Below are 20,746 nucleotides of genomic sequence, written 5' to 3'. Positions count from 1 at the left end.
GGCAGGAGGGAGAAAGGGAAGCGAGAGCTTCTCATGAAATTGTAGCATTCAGAGCAGATCCAACCAACTCCAAGGGCCGCCCTGATGAGGAAACCGAGATCCCAAGCATGGAGTACTTAATAAAGGCTCCCGTGTGCCCGGGCTGTGCTAGGGAGCCAGTACACCCGGATGAGACTGCTTCTCGGAATGAGCCCTTGTCTGCTGGGTATATATACAATTACATAGAAAAAGATACGCATTAGGCCCTAAAAAAGGGGAGGAGAAGACACCCCATCTCTAACCCCACTCCTTGGAAGAGGATGGAGTGTGAAACATTGCACATCTTTTCAGACTTTTTCGGTGTATTGATTGGTTTCCCTGGGGTATCTTTCTTCTCTCTCTCCTCCTCTCTGTATCTTTCTCCGTTTCTCTCTCTGTATTTGTCTCTGTCAATGTCTCTCTCTCTCTGTCTCTCTCTCTCTCTGTATGAATCTGTCTCTCTCTGTCTCTATGTCTTTGTCTCTCTCTGTCTCTCTGTATTTGTCTCTCTCTGTCTCTGTCATTGTCTCTCTCTGTCTCTGTCTCTATGTCTTTGTCTCTCTCCATCTCTCTATATTTGTCTCTGTGTCTCTGTCAATGTCTGTCTCCCTCTCTCTCTCTCTGTCTCTGTCTCTCTCTCCGTATGTCTCTGTCTCTGTCTCTCTGTCTCTCTTTCTTTGTCTCCGTCTCTCTCTGTATTTGTCTCTGTCTCTGTCAATGTCTCTCTGTCTTTCTCTGTGTCTCTATCTCTTTGTCTCTTTCTGTCTCTCTCTGTATCTGTCTCTCTGTCTGTCTGTCTCTCTCTGTATCTGTCTCTCTTTCTGTGTCTCTCTCTCTCTCTCTCTCTCCCACACACACCCCTTTAAAAATTTTCATTATATGAGATCCCTTTCCTGAAAGGGGAGAGGAAAAGAGATACTGGAAAAATTATGATGATATGAAAAATGAGCAATAAATACAAATATATATGAAGTAGTTAACGACATATATAAGGTAATAGGGTTGGGAAAGGCTTCATGTAAAGGATGATGCTAACATATATCTTAAAGGAGTAAAAAGATCTGTGAGGCAGTGGTAAGCAGGAAGTAAATTCCAGGCATGAAGGATGACCAGTGCAAAGGGACAAAGATGGGAGATAAAATATCCTGAGTAATAAGAGAGAAGGCCGTTTTGTCTGACTCACAGAGTAAGAGAGAAAGAATAATGTCCAAAGAATTGGGAAAGAGATCGATGCCAGTCTGGAGAGGGCTTTAAAAACTCAACACAGGAGTCTATGATTTATTCTCAAACAAAAGAAAGTCACTGGATTTGATTGAATAGAAGAATCATGTTTCTAGATCTGAGCTTAATGAAAATTACTTTGGAAGATTGTGTTGGATGGAGTGGATTGTGAGACAGTTGAAATGGGGAGACAAATTAGTAGGCTCTTTTCTAGAGATCTTAAATGACTAACTCAGTGGTCACAGAGGTATTAAGTAATAGAGTCAGTATTCAAACTCAGATCCTATTTCTCCAAGTCTGAAGTCTCTACTCCACAGGCTTGTTCAAGGTCATACAGATATAAGAGGTGTGGAATTTGATATAAGAGTTTATGTAATTGGTATGAGGGAGACTGAGCTAAGAGATGTAATATAGGCAGTGTGATATATTGGGAAGAGTTCTAAAATGTGAGTCAAGATATCTGTCTTTGAATCTCCCTTTCTAGTCTCAATTTCCTCATTTACAAAAATTAATGGTTTGGACTAGATGATCTCTGTTTTTCTTCCTATCTCTAAGACTTTATTTTCTGTTCTATGTTTTAATATCCCTTTTAGTGCTAACTTTCTTTATTCTATGTTCTAAGATTACTTTCAGCTCTAACATCCTACAAGGAAGTAACACTTCTAAGTAATGATTTCTAGAGAAGTCACAAAGAGTCATTTGAATCCCCTGAATGCACAGGATCACAGTCACATAAATGGCAAAGAAGCTTGTGCCTAGTATTAGAGAACTGAGATCCTTTAGAAAAATTGATTCCAACCTTTTAAAATATATGAACTCCCCACAAGTATTGTGGGATTCATTGATTGAAGCTATGCATGATAATAAAAAGTAAGTAATTTGGGTAGCAAAATTATAAATTATATAAAATTAATAAATATTATAAGTAATTTAAATATATGCTAATATAGATATATGTATTTTTGAAAAATAGAACCATGAGGGATATTCAGTCCATAGAAGGTACATTTGCTTATGCATTATGCTTAGCAATACTGAATATTTTTTAGAGCTAAATAAGGACTGAATTTGTACTGTTTGGAGCACATCTTCAGGGATCCCTTGAAATAACTTCACAGTCCCCTGCCTCCCCCAGGCCCTTGACCCACAAATTGGATTCTCTAATTTTGCAGTTTGGAAAAGTGAGACCAAGAGAAATGAAATGACCTCCACAACCTCACATAGCAAGGGGAATGACCATTAGGAGCTTAGGTATTCTGACTCCAAAATAATATGCCCTTTCTACCTTAGCACAGTTTTGTGCTGGTTAGGCTCCCCAGGAATACTGTGTTCCCAGGGGACCCTGCATCTTTATTAGCAGATTGTGTGTCCTACACCAGGGAACTCAGCATTGCACCATCATGAATAGGGGATATGTTAGTAGTCTGAATGATGAGCTGATACAAGGGAGGTTTCACTTTCACAGTTGCCCAAGGCACCACATTCTCTGAAACATGCTGCTTCTTGCTGAAGAGGGAGGCACACTTAGCTGATGGCTGATTGGCTTTCCCCAAGGAGCTATAGACCAATGGTTTCTGGACACTTTCCAAGGCAGGCTGCAGGTGATCTGTCAGCGTGTGTATGGCCCTGACACTGAGCCCAGAGGACTGAGTAAAGTGGTAACAGGAGAAGTATCAAAGAGGTCACCAATATTATGGCATCTGTGGCAACAGGTGTTGAATGTAGGAATGAACTAGGGAAACACTTTGGCCTTAATTCCACCCCTATTTCTGCTTCTTTTTCTCCCTTTTTTCTCCCATTCTGACTCATATCTGAATCTTTTGAATTAGAAGGAATGTTAAAGCTCATTTTTCTAAGCAGGAGCCCCAGCAGTTCAGTGCATGTGGGAACAGAGGACCTGAATTCAAATACCATTCAAATACCACTGAGTACCTATATGACATTGGATTAGTTGATTCACACCTCTGTCCTAAGTTTCTTCTTGTATAAAATAAGAGGATTAGGCCAAATAAATGGAGAAAGAAATGGCCAGTATCTTTGCCAAGAAAACCCCAAATGGGGTCATGAAGAGTCAGACATGACTAAAAATGACTGAAATGGGACAAATAAATGATCTCTAAGGTCTCTTCCAGCCCCAAACCTTCTGATTTCTGTAAAGTCAATGACAAGTGGTCAAAGGAAAAGTATTTCATGGGTTACTTACCCACTGTGGGAATTCAGGCAATTCAAATATGTATTAAATACCTATTGCATGTAAGGTGGTACTAGGCATTGGAAATAGAGACACAGATTGAAATAATCTCTTCCTTTATCTGAAATTATCTTCCCTATTCTTCTAACTTTTGCCCTCTTTCTCAAATCAGACTCTCACCTGGGACATTTGGTCAAATCTTTGTCTTCTAGACAAGCCACTTTAAAAAAAAAAAAATATCTGAATACATTCTGTTCCCTTAGGGCCCTCTGTAATTTCAACAACTATTTATTGAGAAATGTAATTTGTAGTTCCTGCCCTCAAAGGATTTATAATCTTTTAGAGACAACAAATATCATTCATCCATTCAATAGAAACTTATTAAATGCCTGCTGTATGTAGAAAATTCTTCTTGGAGCTGAGAGAGAGAGAAAAAATTTAGAGAAGACATTGACCCTGTTTTCTTGAAGCTTACAGTCAAGTAAGAAACTAAAAATTAAAACATGGAATTAATACATGATATTACATAAATTATTATATTAATTTATTAAAGTATTGCAAATGAGAGATCCAAAGGTGAAGGCTTCACAGTGGAAATACAATGTAATGTGAGTTGGATTTTAAAGTAAGTAAGAATTTAGTAGCTAAAGAGGTGACTGGAGAGCATTCCAGCATAGGCTACAGCAAGAAGTACGAAGAAATGAGCAGAAACTCATATAGAGCTGCAGACCAAGCAGGCAGTATGAAGTGCAGAGGAAAAAATCTGTGATGAAAGTCAGGAGTCCTGATTTTTAATATGTCTTTCTAAGAACCTCAATTCGCTCACAAACAAAATGAATGGTTTAAACTAAATAATCTATGAGGTGTAGGAGACATCATGGTACATTAGGATAACAGGAAATTTTAACTGGAGCTGAGGCAGGAGGATAAAGTAATAGGAATCGAGGTTGGCAAGGCATCAGATGAGAGAATGCCTTGAATATAAGATCAATGAAAAATCAAACTCTATTCAGGAGATAATAGAAAGTCCTGGCAAATCTTTGAGTCAGTGGGTAGCATGACTTGATTTATATACAAGAAATATATTCTGGCAATAGAATGAAGATATGCACATATACAAACTAAGCAATTAACAATATAAGATGAAGGCATAAGGTATCACAAGATAGGATGTGATAAGTGCTAAATGATTCATACAAACCATAAATGCTACGAATTCACAAGAGAGCACAGCAGTCTCTGCAGTTTGGGAATATTTCCTTACATTAGAGGAACATGAGGATTGCAAAAGCTTGAACCACCAGCTGTGTAGGACATCTGTCACTTTCAAAACAGATAACAGTCAGATCTCCTAGTGTGGGGAGGGGTGAGGAAGGGGAGAGAATGTCCGGTCCATGTACTGCCTGCAAAATCATTTGCAAAGGCAACCAGAGGCAATGATGAGCTGAAAGCTAGGTACGACAACCTCCCTACTGCTTGAGTTCTAAAAATTGATCATTTTGTACAGCCTGTGAATGATGTTATAAATATCCAAATGGCTGTTGGCAGAAAAAAGGTTCCCCACCTCTGACCTATAGCTTGGGTAAACTTAGGTGGGCAATAAGTTGCAAATAGAGAGAACATTAGAGATTATTTTCAGTTTGGGAGCAAGAAGTTCCTGAAACATTTCCAAGGTAGAGATTTTGTGAAAGCAGTGTGTGAGATGGGACAGAAAAGAATGTTAACAAGTAGAGCAACTGGCCTTCAAGAGAAACAAATGGTCATTTGGCCCTCCTTGGAAGAATGGGAGAGAACCTAACAATTCCTAAGCATTCTATTCTACTTTCATACAACTCTAGTACAACTCAGGTTATTGTTCTTGGCTTTCCCACCTCTACCTCCCCGCCCCAGACCTAAATTTGCTTCTTTGCAACTTCCCATTATTTCTGGTTCTAACATCAAGGGTAAACTCTAATGACCCTTTCTTCTGACATTTCTTTGAACACTAAAAGACAATTGTCATTTCTTCTCTTAGTCTTTTTTCCTCCAGGTTTCTTGGTCCCTTCAAATGTTCCTCATGTAGGCAAGGACTAGGTACCCTTTTGCAGGACACACTCCAGCATATTAGCAGTGTTTTAAAATTCAGGTTCCCAGAATTTCATACAATCTTTCTAGTAGGTTCTAAGGCCAAATACAGGTGAATGAATCATCACCTCCTTACTCTTGGATGCTGTGCCTCTTTGGGGGCAGCCCAAGTTCTTCTTCTCCTCCCTCCCCCTTCTTCCCTCCTCCCTCTTCCCTCTTCCCTTCCTGTTTCTCCCTCTTCTCTTCTTCTTTCCCCCTCCTTTCTCTTCCCTCTTCTTTTCCCCCTCCCCTTTCTTCCTCCTTACTCTTCCCTCTTTACTCCCCTCTCTTCCCTCCCCCTCCTCTCTCCTCCTTCCTTCATCCTTCTTATCACATTACTGTCTGATATTGAGCTCAAATTCCACTAATATCATCTTTTCCCTGCCCCAATATCTTTCAGACAAAATGTATTTAATGATGATTCTTCTAACTTGTACCTTGATAAAAAGTTTCCTGTTTAACTTGAGTATAGGACTCCATATATCCAAACCAAAATTTTAAAAATTATTAAGTTCAGCTGTCAAGTTCTATTTGTATCCTGACTATAATTCACTATTGAACTCTCTTGATTGATATGCAAATTTGATGAGTATTTTATCTGTGCCCATATCTAAATCATTGATAGCAATGTTAAAGATTTATATATTTCTATACCAAGGAAACCCTGATCAAACTGACATACAACCATTGATAAATGCTATTCGAATCTATGTCTTTGCATCTTTTCCAAAGACAAATACTTTTTCAAGGCTTTTAAGCCCTTGTTATTATTGTTCAGTTGGGTTTAACCCTTCATGACCCTATTTGAGATTTTCTTAACAGGGATACTGAAAGGATTTACAGATGAGGAAAATGAGACAAACAGGCTAAGTGACTTGCCTAGGGCCATACTAATACACTGACTAGCAGGATTTGAACTCATGAAGATAAAACTTCCTAACTCCTGGTTTGAGTCAGGAGTCTATATACTGCTCCACCTAGCAGCCATTATTAAATATAAGAAAGATTTATGGCAGGACTAATTCTCAAATAAGAAAAGAGACTATTGGCCAGGAAGCTTGACAATGATTCCTGGGAAAATTCAAGATTGGATTATTAAAGAGATGGTTAATAAACATATAGAAAAGCAAGTAGCCATTCCAAGGAGTCAACATGTTTTATCAAGAACAAGTTATGCCATAATAAATGTGGAAATAGATTTAGAAGAATTATACATGTTTAACCTATATTGAATTACTTGCTGTCCAGGGGAGGGAGGAGGTGAGAAGTGAGGGAAAAAATTTGTAATGTAAGGTTTTGCAAAGGTGAATGTTGAAAACTATCTTTGCATGTATTTTGAAAAAGAAAAAGCTATTTTTTTTTAAAAGAGTTATGCTAGGCTAAATTTATTTCTATTTTTGTCATGTTATTAAATTGGTATATAAAGGGAATGCTATGCATTTGGAATGAGATTTCCCTTTCTATTATTTCTTCTTGTGTTTTGTTATTTTTATATAGAAATGCTATTACTTTTTGAGGGTTTATTTCGTAGCCTGCAACTTGGATGAAGTTATTAATTGCCTCAATTAGTATCTTTGTTGATTCTCCAGGATTTTCCAAATGTACTATCATATCAGCAGCAAACAGAAAAAGTTATATTTCTTTTTTATTCCTTTAATTTTTTTTTTGTGTTATTGCTATTGCTAGCACTTCCAATATCAAATAATAGTTGTGAGAGTGAGCATTCTTCAGGGCTTTACTACTGCATCTATTAGGAAAGATTTTAGTGTATCTACATTGCATATGATATTTGATTTTGGTTTTAGATAGATGCTATTTAGGACATAAAAAAAAAAAGGTCCTCTATTCTTATAGGTTTTTTAGCACAAAAGAGTGTTATGCTTTGTCAAAGGCTTTTTCTTTCTCTTTTGAGATTATCATGTTGTTTTGGATATTTTGGTTTCTAATATGAGTATGCTGATTAGTTTCCTAATATTGAACCATTCTTGCTTTTCCTGGTATAAATCATACTTAGTTATAATAAAGGATTTATTGGATAAATCATTATAGTGTATTTAACAGGATTTTGTTTAAAACATTCAAGTCAATATTCATTAATGATACTGGTCTATAGTTTTTCTTCTATGTTTTATCTTTTCCTGGCCTAGGTATTAGGATTGTATTTGTCCCCTAAAAGGATTCTGGAAGGATACTTTCTTACTTTATAAGAACAATTTGTGAAGTATAAGTGATGTGCCTGATACACAGCACCAAATGTTGGGGTTCAATTATGTGAAGAATTCACAATAGCCATTTTTTTTTTTTTTTTGCAAAAAGTAGATTTATTTAGAGGTTACAGACAAAATGAAAAATACAATAAAATGGTAACTATGAAATACTTTTGAGAACATGTAGTTAGCAAGAAAGGGATTTTAACAATTAATGTTGGATAAGGCAAGTTCCCTGGTAGAACTTTCAGTTAGCCAGAAGAAAAGGAAATACTCCATGAAGTTGGAATGTGCCCTTCGCCTGATAAGGCTAAACCCTAAAATGTTTTTAGCACCTTAAAAGAGTTAGTTAGCTATGGGAAGGAGAAGGATACCATATAGCACAGTGGATTTGAGAGGAAAGAATAGTAGGGGGATGAAAGGAGAGACATCATGAAGCAAACATGGTTGGGGGGACCAGAGAAAAGACCATAAGTTTCCTTTTATACACATTGACCTCTTCAGACAATTCCTATTTTTCTTCTCCTTTTTCTGCCTTTAGAACTCACATCTTGAACATTTCCCTCCATCTAAATAGGAGGAGGAAAGGAAAAAGAATAAAGGGAAAATGGAGGTTAAGGGATGGATTAATCTTAAAACAAATTCTTACTAAGGATATGTAGGGCCGTGGTATGGGGGAGGATTAAGGGGAAAGACACTAGGAGGCAGAATGACATGGTAGACTGACCCAAAAGAATGGAGCAAAGTTAGCATGGACCATAAGCAGATTTCTAGGGAAATTTAACCTCAGGGACATGTCTAGGATTTCTGAAGAAGTGGGCTGTCCCCAATCTCCACAGAAGGTGGGTCTCAGGGACTTGACATAACTTGGGTTTCTGACTGGACAACTTCCATAGAGGGTGGGACCACTAAACTAAACTGAAGAGCTTTTCCCCTGCCTGCCCAGGGCACAATTCCATCAGTGTTTTAATTTCTCTCTGCCAACCACACCCAGTGACTGAGGACCTCATAAGTACTAATTGTTAATCAAAAGTTTCATAAGAATTTTCTGTGAATTCATCAGCATAATTTCTGTCCCTTCTTTTCCCCACCCTTTGGTAATTCCTTTACAACTAGATTTATTTACTTTTCTGAGAGTTATTTAAATTGAATTATTTAAAATCTCTATCCATTCTTCTGATGGTTTGGGTATTTTATGTTTTTGAAAGTACTTTTCAATTTCTTTTGTGTTCTCAGTTTTGTTAGCATAAAACTGTGAATAATATGTTTGATTATTCTTTTTATTTCTTCTAGTTTTGTTATGATTTCACCTTGCTAATTTGCTATTTTATTGATTTGATTTTCTGTCCTCTTCTATTTCATCAGAGGAGCTATATTTGTCAATTTTTAATTTTTTTCAAAGAACCAGCTTTTAGTTTTATTTATTTATTTCTAGTTTTTGGTTTCCAGTTTATATTTCCACTAATTTTAATATCTCCTCTTTTATGCTTATTTGGGGTTTAAAAAATTTTTTTTGACTTTCCTATTTTTTAAGTGCATATTCACTTCAAGAATCCTCTATTTTTAAATTTTTATTATTAATTTTTTGTAGGACTGCTTTATCTGCATCCCAGAAATGTTGGTATGTTGTTTCATCATCATTATTTTATTTTACATAACTATTAATTGTTTCTATGATTTATTCTTTGATCCACCCATTATTTAGTGTTCTATGCCATCTTTCACACATTCATCCTCTCTTACTTGAATTTATTTTCATCTTCTATATGCATCCTTAAAAAAAAATTAAGTTGGTTGATGAGTTTCCTTTTGTACACATTGACCTCTTTAGGCAATTTCTACTTTTCTTCTTCATTTTGTGCTTTTAGAACTCACAGCATGAGCATTTCCCTCCATCTAAATAGAAGGAGAAAATGAAAAAGAATAAAGGGAAATTAGAGGTTATGAGATGGATTAGTCTTAAGCAAAACAAATTCTTACAAAGAGTATACAAAAATATTTATGGCTCTTTCCGAGGTTCCCCTAAATTGGGGGATGGATGAACAGGCTATATGGTATATAAATATTATATAATACTATTGTGTTATAAGAAATGAGAAAGGGGACAGTTTCAAAGATATGAAATGATGTAGTGAAGCAGAACCAAAACAATTTATACAATGACAATAATATGGTAAAGGATGATCATAATGACCAACCACAATTCCAGAAGACTAATGATGAAACATGATACATGCTTCCTAAAAGAGAGATAAAAGACTGAGAATTCAGAATGAGAATTTTTTTTCTTTTGGATATGATGATCAATGTGGAAATTTATTTTTCTGGATTATACACATGTTAATAGAGATTTGTTATTATTGTTGTTCTCAATTGGAGTGGGGAGAAGAGTTGGAATGGAAAGGAAAAAGAGGTGGATTTTTGTTGATTAAAAATAAAATATATTTTAAAATATTTTATTGTTAATTTTAGAGAGATTATTTTTGCTGAATGTTGAAGTTGGAAGCCATACTGCAAAGCATTGAAAAGTGAGTGAGAGGAGTAAGTGAAGGAAAATTATAGGCAGTTTTTTGAGTTTAGCTGTGAAAGGGAGTAGTGATATAGTATAATAGTTTCAGGTGTACTTTCTATTTCGTCAGGAATCCATTATCCTTAATTTATGGGCCCCAAATCCATATTATCCAAATACTATCCAAAATCCTGTTATTTTCTTAGCCAGTTATTCATTTCTAAAATTATTTCTAAAATTGTATCTTCTATCTCTCTTACCTTCAGTGAGCAATAGTGAGGAAAACACTACCTATGCTCTTATGTACTTATATTCTTTGCCCAAAATTTTTAATATTTTGATAATACTTTTTTAGGCTCTTTCTAGAAGGATCCTTTGTATTCACAGGATTCACCAAAGTGGATAGTAGTTATATGTTTTGATAAGTCTTGAGAGGCTTTCTATTATGTTTTAGATGCTATATGCACTTTGGGAGGATAATAGATCAATTTTTTTATTCTAATGGGTCAACAAATAGCTGCCTCAGTATTCCTGAACAGGAATTCTCTCTGACCCTTAGTGAATAATCTCCTATGTAATAGCTTCTGTGGAGAAAAGAAGCATCTGCTTCCTTCTCAGTACATAAAGCTCCTTTTTCAGAAAAATCATCCAATTTTTTTTTTAAACTCTAAGTATATAACTGACCTTTCTCCTTCCTCCCCTTCTTCTTCTGTGTGATATTTTTCTACTCTCTCATATCCTGACAAAGGCCATCTTTCCTCCACCCTCTGAGATATTTTGTTTCTTCCACTGAAGTTCCATTTCTATTTCCATAGAATTACTCTATTGTCAATAACAACATGGAGTATGAAGAACTATTCCTTGAATTACTTTACCTTCTGTTCCAGGAGGAATTACAAACACTGCATACTCAATAAAAGTCATTGCAAACTCCTTTTTGTTCTCAATCCTGGATGAAATTTTAATCTAGGTTTGTGTTGTCTTGAATTAGTCTTAATTCTACAGATTTAAGATTTTTCTTGCTTTAACATACAATAGGAACTCTTGAACCATAAAAATTCAAATCAGTTAAGTCATTTTTCAGTCAGGTCAGATTCTTTCTCTCTCTATTTGGAGTTTTCTCAGCAACAATACTGAAGTGTTTTGCCATTTCCTTCTCTAGCCCATTTTACAAATGAGGAAACTGAGGCAAACAAGGTGAAGTGACTTGCCCAGAGTGACACAGCTAGTTAAGTATCTGTGGTCAGGTTTGAATTCATGGAGATGAATCTTCTTGATTCCTGGCTCAGTCTTCTATCCAAAAGTTTAAAAACACATAATGCTACAATAAAAAGGTGAAAAACAAACAAACAAACAATAAAAACAAAAATCTTCCCTTTGAAAACTAGAAACTGGAGGAAGCACTTTGCAGGTAGTTCAGGCTCTGGAAAACAATTTTGACTTGCTTTTTGTCCCAAGTCTTTTATAATTAAAATCACCAGACAAAGCACCATTGGAACTAAGTGAAAAGTAAGGCAAGGGGTGGACTGAGGACACTGCAAAGCATTTCTAATTCCCAGACATTGCATCTCTTTGTGACAAGGTCTAAAAAAGTTCCTGAAGGACTTTCTATTAAAATCATCTCAAAACAATTCTAAAAATTGGAAAAGGAGCTTAAATGTAACATAAGCAATTATTTTATAATAATGGGAAAACAAAATCAAGGCAGTTCATAAAAAATTTCTGATACAAAATAATTATGATAGCTAAGAGCTGCATCAGGAACATCAGGTCCACCTAATGCATGATATAGCATGTTTTCACTGATCATCAATATAGATAGGAGCTATTCTATTTGGAACAGGTAAACAGTCACAGAACTTTTCCTCGAAGCTGGCTTAATCCACGGCCTAGCTTGATTCTGGCACTTACCCCATCTTGCTACACATTCAAGCTCCGAAGCCCACCAGCCAAAATCTTACCTTCCTTAGGAGTTTGAATTAGTTTAGGGAATAACATCAAATGTCTTTTTTTAAAAGACCTCCATGAGGAACTACTATCTTCTTCCATAGGAGTTAGATAAAGATTCCCCTTCACCTTCATCAAGGGATTTAAAATCATTACTAAATAAGCTGAAAGATTCCTTTTTCTCAAGCTAAACGTCAGGCCACTATGATTTTTAAAAAAAGAAATTTTATATTTCTTAAATCAGTGGTATTAAACTTGAAACAGGAGCCATTAGTGTGTATATTAGGAATCCTGCTGGCCATATCTATATTTAGTTTTAACATATAATGTTATCTGTATTTTATTGCACATTTATTTATTTTGTTAAATATTTCCCAATTATATTTTATTCTAGTTCAGATCACATGAAGCAACATGTTTGATACCTCTGCCCTAAATCATTAAAAAGCAAAGCCATTCTCATTAATTCTACTCATTGGTTCCCCAGACATTTTCTAGGAAGATTCTTTTTGAACTACTCTGAGGAAAAGAAATATATTGGTTAATAGAATTTGAAGCATTTTCCCCGATTGTATAGAACTTTCTGAGGAGGTATGAATTGAAGACCTAGAAAGAGGATAGAATAAGGAAGAGTTTGGGAGTGTCACTAGGACAGTGTCCACAAGTTTTCCATTCTGATGAGGCAAAGTTCATGAAGGGTATTTCCAAGAAATCTATGGAGCTAAGAGTCTTCTACCTTCTTGGAGTAGTGTTGATTTATCAAACACAGCCTCTAGAAAATGGAACACAATCAATAAAATCAAGGAATTATATCTAAGTTGTTTTAAAAGTTCATTTCCCTGTTCCACAATACCAGGTAGCTGGGGATGACATAGAAAATGGAAAATCTAGCTAATGTACTAATGATGGGCCTAATTCCAAAAGTTCATTGCAAGAAAATGGGTACCCTCATCTTAAGCAATAGTACAAGGGTATTCCTAGGGAAGAAGGATTTGGTCTGTAAGAGCCTTAAAAATGGCTATAGCAGGGGCAGATAATGGGCACTGAAATGAGCACTGAAATTTCAAGTCCTAAATTGATGTTCACAGGCAAACATCTTGCTTTAAGATAGAGGAAGAGGGCCATTCTAATCAACCTGCCAATCAAATCAAGTTGAGAAATCCATGAGCTCCTACCATATTGATCCCTCAGTGGTAGATGCTCTCACTGGCATAAAGAGTTAAGGTCATTCAAGAATGGCTTTATATGGGATTTTGGTTAAGGGGTCATATATTACTGCATCTGCCACAGCATAGGATCACATTCTCTATTGTCTAGATTAATGATATATTCAATATCCAATTTCTAATATTTTTTCTAAAGGTATCAACTGGTTATTCAGTTTGTTAGAAGGCTACAGTGTCTCTAATAGGAATATAGTGTGTCCTATAACATCAGCAAAATTCTTCCACTGATTATGACTCCAAAATGGAGAGCCTTTAATTGTCCTATTCTCTCTTTAGGCCCCAAATCACTCAACCAAACCCATAGTCATAGTCTAGGAAATTGATCTAAATGTAAGCATATGTGTGTGTGTGTGTGTGTAAATATGTGTCTATACATACATACAAACATACACATATATATGTATGTGAGTATAAATGACATTTATTTACTACATTCTTCAAGACTCTCTCATGAGACAACTATGTAGTTTAGTCCACTTAGATGACTGTTAGGATCCTCCATCCCTCAGAGTATCCCTGTTTACCTTCTTGATAGCTTCTGAAGCTCATTTATTTATCCTTCCCCATCTCCCCTCAGTGAGGAGAGCAATTAGCAAAGTGCTGATAGATAGGGGTCTGTTGAATAGCAAGGTAAGGGAAGAATAGGGGGAAATAATGAATTTGTTTTGGGACTAGAGACCTCAATTTCAGTCAGTTTCACTATCTTTTTATGTAGAATACTAATACCAGAAGGATACAGGAAAGTATGGTCTTGGATGTGCCATTTCCATTTCATAATTGTCTGATATTTTACATATTTTGTTAGAGGACTCATCATTTATACCTAATTCATGATAGTCAAGGCTGGATGAAGGGTAGTCATGTAACTTTAGGTCCTCTGTTTAATGGCAAACAGGAACCAACAAAATGAAAATAATTGTTTCTGGAACATAGTATAACAAATGGATGTCTCATTGAGACATACAAACATACAGAAAGACATACAAACTCATTGAGTTTGTATCTTCTAAAGACCAATGACCATTTAATTTGACCGTTCTTTGGTGTTTTCCAAAGGCTGCATTTGGTTTTCTCCTTACATCTTTACATATTCTTACATACAGATATCTCTAGCAACTTAGGTCCCATAGAATCATGACATCTTAAGGGGAAAGATTGCTGATCAGCCTATTTTAAATATCTCGTGGTTATTGCTTGTTCTGCCTGCCACAAAAAAAAAGAGGTAGATTTATTTATAAGGAATTCAATAAATAAGAGTCATCAAAATGCCCAAATTTGGAATAATAGGTTCTTCAAAACTAAATGAAATCAATAAATCTTTGTGCTTTGTTCTTAGAATGTAAGAGAAAAGGAGCTATTTGAGTTCTTAAAAACTTAGCTAAATAGAGGCAGGTAGGTAGTGCGGTAGATAGAGCACCAGCCCTGAAGTCAGGAGGACCTGAGTTCAAATCTAGTCTCAGACACTTAACATGTCCTAGCTGTGTGACCCTGGGCAAGTCACTTAACTCCAATTGCCTCACCAAATAAATAAATGAAATTAAAAAAAAAAAAAAACTTACCTAAATACTGTCCTATAAAAGAGAACATGTTATTAACATTAGCAAATAACTCATCTTATTAACATTATATCTCTTTCCTTCTCGACTCCTCCCCAAAAAGGGCAGTTAGTAATGAAGTATTTTTTAAAAGTGGATCAAAGAACTTGGTTTTTTTCCCCCTGAACCATACATACTCATTGACAGCTTGTATTTCTTCAGCTCATACTCGTTGTGCTTCTTTGTTTTTTCCAGTATGTTTTTAAAACTGTAAAGTTTTCAGGTAATATCTTTGTGAACTTGTGTTTACTTAAGAACTACATGTATTTCTCTGCAAATCCAAACAACTCAGATTTCACCTCACACTCAGCAAATAAAAAAAAAAAAGTCCATTAATACTTTGTTGGCCAAACTGATCTGGGAATCATTCAATATACATTCATTCCCCTGATCATCTATCACAAGTGAACCTCCAACAGGGGGCTTTCCACTTAGTTTTACCTGAGTAAGATTAATGCTTCTCCCAGTGGTTTGCTTCGCCAAAGCACTGATAGAAACTGCTTTACCCCTATGAGATCATTGATGGTCCCCTAGTTTAATTTTATTATTTGACTTCTACTATCTATCAACCCCTTATGTGTTTGGTGCTTCTTCTCTTCTATCTAATCTCACACTATCTTCCATGCCAAAGCAACTTAGGTATATAATCTCTATTTCTCTGCAGCATCCAAGTTCTAGAGGAACTTAAGTCCTCTTATAATAATTCACTCCAGTCATCTCTCAAGTCTGGACACAAAAACTTCATGTTGCTATGTACACCAATCTAGGATTAAAGATTGATCAGGGGAACTAGGGGCTTTTAGGAATGTCTTAAATTTAGATGGGGAAGAAAGGCCCTTGGTCCCAGATATCTCAATATAATAATACTAACCGACTTTTCATAGATTATTTGTCAATTGTCCTATCCACCCTATATTTTAAAGTCTTTCCCAAAGTTCATTATGAAAGATAGAATCATCACCCTCTAGTCACTTAATATGATGGTGGGCATCATTCCTTTTCTTGACTTCTCTGTATCTCTTGAATGTATGCATAATCTATTTTTTTTTGAACAGCTGCTGAGTCAACCCCAATCTCCCCCTAAGCCTTCACCAATACATCTGTCCCGGCTTATGTGTTCTCCTGGCAAAGGCTTATAGTTAATAAGACCAAATCTAATAATATGATAGAAGCCATCTAAAAGGTATCTCATATTATAACTAAAGTAAACTAGTCAAAGAAATGAAGTAATGAGAAAGGGGTATAAATCCATCCTCTCCCTTGCCCTCCAGGTCAAAACTAGCTAGAGAGAAGTGTGTATTCATTTTAATCTGAGATCTGCAGAGATTTTAGAGAGTCTGTGAACATGTATAAGGAAAAAAAATACATCTTCATTTCCCCTAGCTTCTAGATAAAATTTAGTATTTCATCTACTTATGAACATAGGTAAAACATTTTAGTGATTCCATTGGCTTTACAGGAAGTTAACGGGGTCTATGATACACAAAAAGGCTAAGAATTCCAACTGTAGAGGAAATTCTTCCTTATGGGGCCAGATATACTGGCTGCCCCATATTATTCAAAAACAAAGATTAAAGCCTGACCCTCTTTTACCACCTACCACTGATTAATTCTTCAAGAATAATGCTTCAGTACACTTTTTTAGTCAATGGAATTCTGCAAATGACAAATACTTCAGATCATTCCTGGAACAATAATAAATGAGGCTGTGCATAATAAGGGATGCTCTGAAGTATTTTTCTGTTATTCTAAGAATTCATTAACTTGTTTAAATGTCTTAAGCAACCTCCTAAATTACTTGAAGTTAAAAGCCTGCCCATTCTCTGACTCATTCAGGCTATAAGAAGTTTCTGGGAAGCTGTAACTTTGAGGTTGGGGATAGTTAATAGGATAACCTTAAAGTTCTTTTGCAATTTTTTCTAATTCTCCATAATTTTACTCCTTTTATCCTGTTTCATAGTCGTCAATTTTATGGGATCCAAGGCATTAATCCAGATACACCTCTAGAGCAGAAAGGATGTTCTCTTTTGGTAGCCTATTCCTGCCTCCATTAACTTTGATCTTTTGATCAGAGTAATCAACGAATCTATGGCAAGGGGAGATGATATGTGGTAAAGGAGGGTCTCTCAATTCAGAGCACATTTTTTAAAAATTAAAAGCTCATTTTTCCAGTCAAGTTTGGTTAAGGGAGACAATCAAAAAACATTTCTCAGGCACCTCCAGTGTGCTAGGTACAGTGCTAAGTTCTAGGGATACAAAAAAAAGCAAAAGACACCCATTGCCCTTAAGGAGCTCACAGTCTAAACGGGAAAAACAACACATAAAAAGAAGTTGTAAAGAGGAGTAGGTTGGGGTAACCAGCACAGAGGTGATGAAATCCAATGGAGCACAGCCTAGTGGGAAACAAACAAATGGCTTCCCTGGGCACCCTTCTTCCCTATTGTCCATACTTTCCAATTATAAGGAAGAAAGAACTTCAGGGTGAAAGGGCATGAAAAAGATATGAGTTTTATGAATAGTGTTATCTTCCAGGATGAGGAGATAAATAGAGATAGGGTAACAGAAAAAAAAAAAAAAGTCTTCAGACATTGGGAACTAGACTGGCCAGGAGCACTCCATGATAGGCGTTCCAGTGCAGAGAGATTGTACACCTTACCTTACACAGAGTAAGAAGAGATCCAGGTCCAACATAGAGGGGTCCTAAACTTGTATAAGGGATAGGTGCCAAATGGCATATTGGTCTCTTATTACCCAGTTCTAAATTAGAGAGTTGAAGAATCCTGTGCCTGGGGTGCCATTCCAGGATAAGAAGCAATCACAAATCCTTGGTTATGTACCTAACAAGAAGCAAGTTTAAAACAAGAAGTTGGACAGTTCAAACTCCTAGGAATAGAACAGTATTTCAATTTCATCTTCCAGCACAATCTGAAGACTATAGAGAAATAATCTGGGCAAAAATATCATACTAATGAGGAAGCCAGAAGTTCTGACACTGAACCAGCAGCTTTCCATATAGCTTGATAATGACTTATTAAAACAGCAGTTTACTAAAACTTAAAGAAGGAGCAAACCAACAGACCTGTGGTTTAGAATCAAATCCATATCAGGAACTGAAAGAATTCAGACCAGAAAGATTGGTAATCAGATGTTGTACTGTGTAAAATAAGTTTGGAAGTGCTAAAATCTTGAAGGTCTCCAAATGGAGTTGTCCCTAAGATCCTGGAATAATATAATCCAGCATCACAATAAAGCAACAACAACGTTGTCCAAACATTCACACCAGAAGTTTGCAGAATTGGGCTATAACATCAAGTTCAAAGTCAGGAAGTAGGATGGAAAAATGAACTAACAAAAAAGAATCTCACCATAAAAAGTCATTATAGTGATAGGGACATTCAATTCACAAAATCAGAAGGAGAGAATGACTCCAAAACATCTACAAGCAAAATCTAAAAGAAAAAGACATTTGGGGCATAGATTTAACTAGAATTCCCAGGAGTCATAAACGAATAGTTAATCAATGAAGAGGAAAAGAATGGGGGGGAAATGAGAATATGGAATAAAGAATTAGAAAGGGAATTAACAGCTTGACACAAATGGTTCAAAAACTTCCTAACAACAAATTCCCTGAAATTAGAATGGACCAAACAGAAGTTAATTACTCCATTGGAAAATACAATACTTTTTTTTTTTTAAATCAAAAGCCTGAAAAAAAAAAAAAAGAAAGAAAGAAAAAAAGCAAGGCATCTTATAGCAAAAATAATTTATATGGAAAACCGATATATAAGAAATAATTTAATAATTATTGGACTAACTGAAAGCTATGACCAAAGATAGAATACAGATATCATATTTTAAGAAATCATAAAATAAGACTGCCCAGAAGCAGTCTTAGGACAAGAAAGTAAAGTAGAATTGAAACAATCCACAGATTGCCTATTAAAAGAAATTCTAAAAGGAAAATTCCCAGGAAGATTTTGTCAAAATTCACAACTTACATGTTCTGGAATGTTCCATGTAAACTAAAAAATACTGCAAATAGGAATTCAAGTACGTAGGAATCTCAATCAGGATTATATATATTCACCACCATAAAACATCCATCACCATAAAAAAGTGAAAAACTTAGGATGTGATATTCCAGAACACAAAGGATATAGGGTAAGGTTTCAGAGAAACCTTGGAAGCTTGTATGAATGATCCATAATGAGGAAAGTGTAAACAGTAGAACAATTTATACAGTGCAACAATATTGTAGAGAAAAAAAAAAAAAAACTTTGAAAGACTTAGGAGCTTTAATCAATATAATAACCAATTCTTAGGCTTAGCACAGTATCTGGCTTATAGTAGGTGTTTAATAAATGTTTATTGAATTGAAAATGTCATGTACCTCTCGATAGAGAAGCGAAAAACTCAAAGTACAGATGTTTGACTATACATATACGGAAGTAAAGGATAAATCAGACTCTCTGTATGGGCCACAAAATGTTAGGGTTGTGTGTGAGATAGAAAGATGAACTGATAAGGTATGTATTGTATGAATCCATCCCCCTTTTTTGTTATTTCCCTGTGTCCTGCATAAGTATAAAATATGCAGATATATTTACTTAACATTAGTCAGTGACATTTATCAGTATTTGACATTTATTGATATTTAGTCTATTAGCTTGACCCAGATCAATTATCTAAAGCCTGAAGGCCTGAGGTTTGGTTTACTAAGAAATCAAATGATTTGGGGAAACTGAAACCTTCCATTCCAATCGTTGTAGGTAGCAACAACCAATTAGATGACCCCACGCCTCTCAATACTCTCTAACTTGTGATGTAATCTCTTGTAACAAAATCTATAAAAGCTGTGAGTATTCACTGATTCTTTGGCTCTTCTGCTGTGAGCACTTTTACTTCCCTTTTCCACTCTCTTCTGGACCTCCGGCTTCTCATGAGACATTTTTCTACTTTCTACTTTGAGTGATCTCTGAGTAGTCATTTTGGGTAAGGGTCTCTATGTCCCACACAGTTGGGAGTGCTACTTCAAAAGTTTTGGGGGGTTACAGGCTGGTTTTGCAAAAGAATTTGTAAGCATAGTCTTCCAAATCAAGAGCAAAGATTTTATTACACTGTTAAGGATGGAATAAATTCCAAAAGAAGTTAGCAATTGTCATGCTTACCAATGGACTAACCGCCCAAAAGTAGTTAGTTATAACAAGGGAAAAAATGCATAGATGGGAATATCCATTGACTGGCAGGTTATACCTAAAAAGGAGTTAGCAAAGATCCACAGTATGAGCAGATCTTTTATAGGGGAAATATAACCTTGAGGGTAAGACATAACAACTTGGCTTTCTGATTGAGTACAGTAACTGTGGGGTTACCAGAGACCTCCATCTGGGGTAAGACTATAATCAAAAGTCCACTTGAACAAAAAGACCTACTTAAGAACAAAAATCTCACTTAAGGCTGAGATCATCCTATCTGTGCTCCCTCTTGCTTGCTTCAGGGGATATAATAATTCTATCAGTCCTCCTCCCTGCTTGCCTCAGGGAATAGACCAGCATTTTCTGCTAATGCCTACCTCACTAGGGATATTTTGGAACTTCAATACATACATACATACATATATATATATGTATATATATATATATATATATATTCAACACATTTATTACAGGCATTTGCTTTTCCATCTTTCTCATCCAGAGGAAGGGGATTTGGGAGGGAGAAAAGGCAAT

General features: G+C 35.8%; 1 protein-coding gene across 2 annotated transcripts in view; it reads left to right on the top strand.

Annotated features, from left to right (window-relative positions):
- The window catches only part of ASTN2 (astrotactin 2), a 1,134,072-nt gene that overhangs the window by 772,459 nt on the left and 340,867 nt on the right, over positions 1 to 20,746 (top strand). The window lies entirely within an intron of this gene.

This window comes from Antechinus flavipes, chromosome 2, assembly GCF_016432865.1.
Source record: "Antechinus flavipes isolate AdamAnt ecotype Samford, QLD, Australia chromosome 2, AdamAnt_v2, whole genome shotgun sequence".
NCBI lineage: Eukaryota > Metazoa > Chordata > Mammalia > Dasyuromorphia > Dasyuridae > Antechinus > Antechinus flavipes.
Note: the sequence above shows the minus strand (reverse complement) of the source record. Positions and strands in the feature narration are given on the sequence as shown.